Source organism: Orcinus orca, chromosome 13 (genome assembly GCF_937001465.1).
Source record: "Orcinus orca chromosome 13, mOrcOrc1.1, whole genome shotgun sequence".
NCBI classification, from domain to species: Eukaryota; Metazoa; Chordata; class Mammalia; order Artiodactyla; family Delphinidae; genus Orcinus; species Orcinus orca.
In genome coordinates, this window is record NC_064571.1 from 79847500 (window position 1) to 79857410 (window position 9911).

The window sequence follows — 9911 nt, forward strand, 5'->3', positions numbered from 1 at the left end:
ACGCAGTTCAAACACCACTTCCTCCAGGGGACCTCTTCTAGCCACCTCCACCCAGGGAGCATGGATGCTTTCTCCACTGTGTCTCAGCCTCACCTCCCCAGATTCTTCCACGGTACCCATAACTCTGCTCTGTACTGATTGACTTGCACGCCATCTTCTTCACTAGCATCTTATTGATCTTCGTTGCCTGAGAAGAGGAGGGACAGAGAATCTGGAACAGAGTGGACGCTGAGTCAATGTTTGAATGAATTTGAATCAAATAAACCATCAGTGAATCTGCTCCCCTAATGTACGATCCCCAAAGCTGATCTTCTGTCCATAGTCACTTCTCATTGCTTAGCAGCTAAGCACAGGGAAGGCATTCCCTGCCCAGTGACGCTCAGTGCCAATCGGTCCCAAAAGAAACCAGTGCCAAGCCCGGCACTAGAGCCCCAAGCGCTCTGACGCCCTGCCTCAGGGTATCTCATGGAAGGGCAATGCCACCCACACCGTATGAAGAGGGTGCAAATGCTTTGCCCCCATTAATAATGGGCCCATTTCTCATCTGACTTCAGAGCCTCTGAAGCTGATCCAGGCATGGAGACTTCAAAGGGAGCTTGGCACTGGGACTGGCCCCAGAGGGCGCAGAGCAAGACAAAACACAGGCTGCAGTTTTTACACTATGGATGGTATATAGGAGGTCATTGTTACCAAGAGCTGGGCCTGCCAAGCCGAGCAGATTGAAGGAGCCCAGTAGCCGGCATCTCTGTGGAACTCAGTAGTTCGTGCACAAACTATTTTGGCTCCGAGACCCACCAGGCTTAAATGCGAATTGCAACCTGTTTCGGTTTTTTTTTTCCTCGTAGAAAACTCCATCCACCCCTAAAAAAACACAGACCCTAAAATCAAATCTATCCAACGTGACCTTGCAAACAAAATAGTGAACCAGAGGTATTTAAGATAAAGGGGAAAAATCTGTCTTCTCTGGGTAACTGACCAAGGCCTGATCCCCGAGGGGGGCCCCTCTTCCCCTTCCCTAGGCCTTTGCCACCCCAAGACCTCCCAGCCTCCTCCAAGCCTCAGTTTCAGCTTTGACCTTCCCAGATGGGAACTCTGGGATTGAATGAATCTCCCACTAGACTGTAAAAGACTGGCAGAACATTACCTCTTTTGTCTCCAAACCCCTTGATACCTTGCACGGTGCTTGATGCCCCAAAATGGCCTGAAATTGTTATTCTTACATGTTGGTTTGCTTGTCTATTACTTGTCTTCCCTACCGCTAGACTTTAAGGCCCATGAGATAAGAGATGTCCTATTTTGCTTACCTCTATATCCTCCAAAGGCTGGAGAAGAAGTGGACATGTAGTAGGCACTGAATGAATATTTGTTGAATGACCATTGGATACTGGCATCTGTATGCACTGATGAATGGATGGATGAGTGAATGAGTGAATGAAGTGTGCTTCCATGTGGAGGATACCAGTAATGAGGCAAGAGAAAACAAAGCCAGGTTATTCAAGACATAGTTGAAGGGTGTGGGGTGATTTTAACCAAGAAACCAAGACCAGAGGGAACATGTTGACTATTTTCAAATCCTTAAGGGTCTTCCTTGGGAAAGAGGGACTGGATGTATTCTGTGGGACTTGAGGTGTCCAGAACAGGATTCATGGTTGCAGGTAAAAGGGAGGTGGAGGAAGGGGCAGAAGTAATGGCCACAGGGTGCCCACGGTGGAAGGGGCTACCCCTGGAGCAGTCTGATGTGACCATCAATTACAAGGGTCCTTAACATAACTGCGGTACCATGGGTCAGTTAGCAGTGCCCTCACTAGCCTACAGGGAGCTTTCATGCACATTAGGAAAAGGTGCTCCCTCTGCGTGGACGCAGCCCTGCAGGCACCCCTCACCAGCTGACCGTCATCCAAAGAAAAAGGTATCCTTCTTCTAGAGCTCAGGCTGGATTTCAGCCCCCACGTGCTTCCTTAGATGTGTGCAGAGCCGAAATGACACCGCGATTGTTGGCCGTCCTGTCAGGTAGACCAGAAGCTCCAGAGGTCCCCAGACAAACTGCTACAGTAACAACAGAGAATGTTCTTTATAAATAGAGCACCAGGCCCTCCTTCAGAGATTCTGACCCATTGGTTCTGCAGCTGCTGCTGGTACATTGTTCCGTCCATCTCTGAAGTTCCCACCTGATTCTGGTGATGGATCAGGTCTGAGAGCCACTGGGCTGGATGGCTTCTGGAAACTCTTTCAACTTCAAGATCTTGGTTGTTGAGGACTCACCGTGAGGGCCTCACAGCTCTTCCAAAAGGGGATTTCATTTAGAATCCAACGTGTCACTTCTTCTTGGAGAAAAAGTCAATAAAAGCTTTTCAAAGAAAAATTCCCTAAAGCAATCCAATTTGAGAGACAAGAAAAGAGATCATTGATTTAATCCAGCTTGGAATCTCTGCAAAGAGCAGCTCAGGGCAAATTGAATCGATTGTTGACTGAATGAAGCCAGATACTCAAATTTTTAGGGTCATCTAAACAAAAAGAAAAAGCAAAGATGTCACTTAGCAACTTTTTATGATATTTGCAAGAGTCCAGTAGATAAGGAAACATCTAGAAGAATGGCTGCTTTCTTTCCACACACTCTTCAGATGTGTGGGGTCTGAACACACAAGCCTCACCAGGGACTGTTATGACTCTCCAAACTAACATATGGTCTGGTCGCTGACAATTGTTTGAAGCCAGCCTTGTTCAAGGCCGGTTTGCAAGAGCATGGCTGTGTCCCGCACAAGAAAGGAGGCAAGATCCATGTTCCTAGAAGGCCCGTCCTCGTCCCCCACCGTTCCCTGGGGGCTGCAGACTCCTCCGCAGGCTGCACGCCCTCACCTCCAGGACTGGACCTCTCCCCTCCCTTCACCTTCCTCTGCTCTGGTCACACCAAGCCCCTCACTAACTGCCCGGTCCCACGCGATACCCTCTCGCTCCCACCAGTGGCCTTTGTTTATAAAGGGTATGAGAGGTTTAAATCCTACTTCCACCATTTATTAACTCTGTCAACTTGGGCTGAAGTCTTCCCCACCTGTGTAATGGGAATAATAAAGGCATCTACTGCAAAGTGGGATACTAAATGTGAGAGTTAAACTGAGTAATGCCTTTAAAGCTCCTAGAAGAATGCAGAGTGCATAGCGTGATAGGCGCGTTGGCTCTAGTTACTTTATTTTATTTTTTTGAAGTATAGTTGATCTGCAATGTCATGTTAGTTTCAGGTATACAGCACAGATATATACGTACAGATATAGATACAGATATATTCTTTTTCAGATTCTTTTCCCTTATCATAGGCTATTACCATATGGAGTATATAGTTCCGTATGATACAACAGGTGCTTCTTGGTTATCTATTTTATATATAGTAGTGTGTATATGTTAACCCCTGCTCTGGTTACTTTAAATCATGTGAGTTTCACGTTTGAACCCACTGTCCCCCAGTTCCCATGGCACCCTGTGCTGGTTCTCCCATCATCCGCCTCCCGTGTGTGATAATAATTCCATGACTGTTACCCACTCTGTGCTTGCTGTGGGAAAGGCCGAATTCAATCTGAATCCCTGGCATGAACACAGGGCCTGGCTCCCAGAGCAGGTTCTTAGTCAGCGAATGGATGAATCAACAGAAAGTCAGAGGTAAGGCATTTAAACATTTATTTGAACCTCAAACTACTCTGTGAGATGAAATGAGCAATTTTTATTATTCTCATTTTATAGTTTTGGAAACCGAGGCCTAGAGAGATTGAGTGATTTGTTCAAGGTCCCATGGGCAGTGAAGGGGAAAAACGATGTTGGTGCATCTGTCTGTCTCCACAAGATCTCTTGCGGGTCTGTATGACTCCATAGCCTTTTGCTCATGGGAGACGTAGATGGCTTCAGAAAGAAGTGCTTCAGCCAGGTCTTAAGACTGATGAAGCATTTTCTAGCTAGAGAACGGGAAGAATGCCATTCTAGGTGGAGGACACTGCCTGGTCATAGGCAATGGGCATCACGTTGAGGGAATAAGAGACGTTTCTTACCAGACTCTAAGTTCCACAAAGCCGGGGGCTGTGTTATTCACCACAGTGTTCCTACCACAGAGCCCAAGCGTCTGGTACAGAGCGAGCAAGCAATTAACTGTGGAAAGAATGTGTAAGTGGGTGGCTGGATGGCTGGATGAATGGGTAGATGGGTGGACAGATATGAACGCTGGAGAAAAAGAAGTTCCTCCACTTACAGAAAAGTTGGTTCCCAGGGTTTTTCTTCAATCCATTTGCTCTGCAGCCCGAAGCATTGCTTTACATGTGCCTGATAACACTCTCTGGTGATGGTGGCAAGAGTCGAGGCACTAGATTCTGATGCCTGTCTTGGCTTCTACTTTAACTTGAAAGTACAAATAGAAGAAATTTTATCCTTGAAAGTGAAGCAAGAAAGAAACACAGCGGTCCATTCGTATGAGGGCTTGGCGCTATCGTAGAGACGATTTCCGCAGGCAGTGAGACGTCAGGCTCTTGGAAGCAGGGTTCTGACTTGTCTGCGCTCTGTTGCAGAAAGACTTCCCAGGCTGCAGTGGAAAGGGTGGAGTGTCAGGACACAGACTAGAGATAGAAGCCCAGGTCAGAAACGACTGCCACGGCGTGAGACATGGATGGAAATTGGGGCCGAATACCTCTCCCACACTCCAGGACACCTTGTCCACAATCCACACTACCACTCTTTCTACAAAGATGCTACCAAGAATGGATGCGATGATGTCTTCAGGGCCTCTGACGAACATTCTCAAGAGCCCTGAGGCGACTTATCCACACAGGCTGTCCTTCAAGTCGTTTTTATTTCCATCAACCCCAAAGGATGGGAGTTGGACAGCAAAAGAGAGTTCAAACCATTTGAGTGTCCAAAATCGGCAAATCACGTGCTTTGAAAGTTTAGCAATCCCCCAGTGGACAATGTTATGGTTCACTTAATACTTTAGAGCAATTTACCTAATGACAAGTTCATGTAGGAAGATTGGATATGGAGTTTTATGGAAAAATGCCTGGAGGGACTTGCATTTGACCTATGACATCCCGGCAACATCCTCTACCTCCCCGCTCCCAAGACTGCTTGGAGCCTCTATCTTTGGCAAGACTGATCAACCTGCTCCTACAGGTTCCTTTTATTTTCCTGAAAGTTGAAAGGATGTGCCGCTGGATTTGTGAATAGAAAATCTTCCCAGTAGAGAGACACCGAGAGGAAAGAGGGCATCATTCCTGCACTTGTGATGGTTTCTCGAGGGCTCTCTCACAGCAGTCTTGAAATAGCCATGGTTCCGCTCCAACGGGTCAGCGACACATTGTTTAGAACCTGGTATCAATTAAAAACGGCTTTTGTAGTAGCAGTGGTACAAGTTGAAAAAAAAACTACTCAGCTATATGCATAGGATGACTGGATCATTTATTGTCCAAACTAGAACACCACTGAGAAAGGAAGCACCGTTAATAACTTTGCTGGGACAAGAGGCATAAACTTGGACTGTCCCCTGCAAACGAGAAAATATGGTCATCACAAATGAACTTATCTGCAAAGCAGAAACAGACTCGCAGACATAGAAAACAGACTTGTGGGGAGAAAGGAGGGGGAGGGATGTTTTGGGAGTTTGGGATTAGCAGATGCAAACTATTATGTATAGAATGGATAAGCAGCAAGGTCCTACTGTATAGCACAGCGAGCTCTATTCAATATCCTGTGACAAAGCTTAATGGAAAAGAATATTAAAAAAGAATGTATACATATGTATAACTGAATCACTTTGCTGTACAGCAGAAACTAACACAACATTGTAAATCAACCATATGTGAATTTAAAAAATTAAAATAATTTAAAAATATTTTTAAAAGAAAATATGGTCATCATTTTGTATGGCCATGTCATAAAATGGGGCATTTTGTAAAGGTAAACTTTCCAGGTAACTGAAATTTATCTTCTATGAGCTATTTTTTGCTTTTCATTCTTGCTCTTAATGAAAGTATTTCTCAAGAATTAGACAACAAATCCACACATTTTTCCTTTCCTTTAATGGTTTAAAATCATCTTTTTGCCTGACACATATTCGACTTGCACAGTAGTTGAATGAATGATGAAGAAAACTTTATAAACAATTCTTATGGTGTGTTGTAGAATTAACTGTGATCACCCATGAGGTAATCTAAGTTATTTTGTCTCTCTAGGTCTGATTTTTTCAGACCTACATTAGGGGTTAAAACTAAAGGATCGTTCAGGTCCTTTCAAGTTCTAATTTAATAATTTGCTCCCAGGAGTGATTGTTATTTTAATAAAGCTACCTGTAAAAAAAATCAAGAGAGGAATAGAAGACAATTCATGCCATTTATAAGGGGCCCAAATGGCCCGAGTGTAGTTTTCTACTAGGAAGGGCCTTAGCTGTGCCCTTATTCCACAAATAGTGACTTAGTAAAAAGATAGACAGCATTTTCTCACCTTTGTAGATTCTTTCCTTCACCATTCCTCCAACAGGCACTCTCTGCTCACCTGCTCTCCAAGGAGACATAAGTGTGAATCACGGAGTCTCAGAGCTCCAGGAGGTCGGTTCTAGCAACAGAAAATGGATGTGGATACGAATGGCTTTAAACTAAGACAGGAAGAATAGGGTCATAAGAGAGGACAGAGGATCCCAGTGGGAGTTCAGGGAAAGCCCCCGATCAATTCCAGCATGGCAGAGTCGGACAGGGGATCAGGGACGGCTTCAAGAAGGAGGCATCAGTGTGGCCCTGAACAAGGAATAAAAGTTGGATATTCAGAAATGTAGAGAGTGCTTTCCAGGTAGAAAAAATAATGTGAACAAAAGGATAGAGGTAGGAAAATATTTTGGCAATAGCAAACAATCAGATTTGCCTGTGATGTACAGTGCTCAAAAGCAGAGTCTGTGTCTTATATATCTTTGGGTCCCCAGAACCTAGCATATAATAAATGCTCAATGCTGATTGACTGATTATATGAATGAATGAATAGATACTAGTAGAAGACGAATTTGGGATGGTCATATTTCACTTGGTAGAGTGCCTGCTTGACATATAGCAAGCACTCAATATTTATTGAGTACATATTGAACAAATGGATGGACGGATGGGTGGATGGATGGATGGATAAATGGATGGATGGATGGATGAATGGATGGATGGAAGGACCCATGCCTAAGATTTGGCAGATCTTGAATGCCATACTAAAAAGCCCAGAGTCGATCTGTAGGTAATGAGATCTACTGAAGATTTCTAGCAGAGGACTGTCCACATGATAACTAGATTCGAGAAGGCAAATCAGCCAGCATGCAGGATATACCAAAGGGGGAAATGGGCAGTAGGAGACATTTGCTTTTCACTCTTGTGCTGACAAATCTTAATTGTATTTTTCACAAGTGTGCTGGGATAATGAACTGAAAATGATGTACAAAGAGAGAATTTAAAGAGCTCATTAGTGGTTATAAAATTTTTTGACTAGGATAACAAAGGTGTCTCCAATTTTATATTTTGCATGAGGAAATTTGTTGTTGTATATATACCCAAGTCTTCATGAGCCAGGAGTGACTGCGGCCAGTTTCTTGTACGGGAGGAGTTGGAAGCAAGAATGGGAGGCCGGCTGGTAAGGGAGGAGCCGCGAGTGGCCAGGGCTCATCACGCACCTCATCCTATGTAGCCGTCAGGACAACTCCCGCCCCATTGGGTCTCTTCTCTAAGACGTCACAGGTTGGGTTGCCCAGGGATTGAGCAAGGAGGCCCAGGAGCCAGGTGAGCTGGGCACACGTCTTGACCGTCACTCACCGCGTGAGCGTGGACGAGCTCCTTGACATCCGCTGGTGCGTGGGAGCCAGCTCACGGGCCAGCTACGTGTATCTCCTCCCAGCTCCATGTCCAGTGATGTCACAAACGTCGCTTGAAATTGAGCACAGAGGGCATACGGGCCCCACGGAAACTGGCAAAGGCTCCACATCAGGGCTCGTTTTTATTTTTATTTGTTTTCCAGAGACCAGTTGTTAACAGTGTACGACTCACCGCTGTCTACGCTTCGTGTGTTCCCATCTTTAAGGTGGAGATATAATCATAACAATAATACTGATTCTAAAGGAATCTTATGATGATTAAATGAGTCCATGTGAATAACAAGATTACAACAGGGCCTGGCATGTAGTAAGTGCTCAGTGAATATTAATTATTATTATGCCAGTATTCTAAGTGTCTGTTCTTGAGATCAGGTAGGGGAGGCCTCTTTCACACATGGTTGTTCCTCCCATGCTACCAACCAACACCAAGCCCAACGCCTGGCACCCAGTGGCTGGTCCAGGAGAGTGGAAGGAACTGAAATCCTCCTCAGGGGAGTTTGAGAAGCTCCAGCGTCCCCTGCCGGCATCGGCCTTCGCATTGGAGGCCTCTCTCCTTTAATTAACAGACCCGGCGTAACTTTTACTCCATGGCCTTGCCCTCTCCCGCCTCTCCTCCTTTTTAGCTGCAGTTCTTTAACAAATCCCTCTTTTCAGGAACGGGCAGCTGAGCTGTTTTGGGGACGTGCCAGTGGAGCGGTGTGCATTGGCACCACCAGCCGCTGTCATTCTCAGGAGACAATGGGCTCCGAGTGCCAAGGGGGAGAGCTCTCCGTGCAGCACTTCCCTGCTTAATCCGCTCTTGTGGCTGGTACCAAGTCAGCAGAGGAAAGGAACCAAATTACCGGGCGGCTTTGGCAGGCGGCACCGCTGTCAGCAGGCCAGAAGTTAATTCCCTCATCTTCCCCCGTGCCCCCAACCCAGGGGGCAGGTCTGGCGAGGTTGGCTTTCTGCGTGTCTGTCAGGTGGCGTGAAGGGCAGAGAACAGGCAAGCAGAGGGTGGCCCCAGCACCCGTGCAGCTCCACGGACAGACGGATGGACAGATGCCCTGTTCCAGTCCTGTGCCCTACCCCACCTTCGCCACTGCTACCAACACAAGCCTCGGCCCCAGGCTCTGCCTGATGTGTGGGGAAGGATGGAAGGCGCCCCAGCCCGCTGTGTCCACAGCCCCTTGTGGAAATGGAGGGGATTATAACCACTGTGGGTCCAGGGTCCTCTAACGGAGTCCTTGCCAGCTTGGCCTGGAACCCAGAGAAGCTGCCGTGGGAGCAGAGGCAGCCTGAGTTACTGGTGGAGCAAAGGGAGGGACTGGAGCCTGGTCTGCTCCACCAGGAGCCACCGCCTCCCCGCCCGCAGTCTGGGTAGGGGAAGGGGCCGGGGAGCGGACGTTCAGTGAGACTCCGCTCGGTCGTGTGACCCTCACGCCGCCCTCTCAGGCACATGGGGTTGGCCTCATGGAACAGATGTAGAAGCCACTTGCCCAGGGGCCAGGAGTCACCCTCTGAACCCAGTTCTGCCTGAGCCAGGGATGAGCCTATTTCAGAGACTGAAACAGCACAGCAGAGATTTAAACGTTTTCTTAATCAGACCCTAAGAAACAAGTGTTGTGTCAGATCCCCCTACAGATCTAGATTCATGGAAGTTTACTGCAATAACACGGTCCTTACTATATGCAACGCACTCTATTTTCTATTCTATTAGACACCACTCTGGATTTTGAAATGCAGATCCTGACCTACCAAATTGACATGAGGACCCACTAATGAGTCACAACTACCATCTGACAAAGCCTGTGCGGCCTGCCCAGGATACGTCCTCTGCGGAGGGTCTTCCTCCTGCCAAGAGCCCCCAGGACCCACTCAGCTCCAAGAACTGCAGCCTGGTTTCCTCCTGGAAGTCAGGGTCAGAACACCACTTGTGACGTAACGGGGGGACCACTTCCAGGGTTTGTTTCTAGACCCTCGTCAGCACCTAAAAACCCTTTCTCCCTCCTTCCCGTGGTTTCTCAAGTCCACCTGGTGGCCTCCAGCTGTCTCCATTACCCCTCCC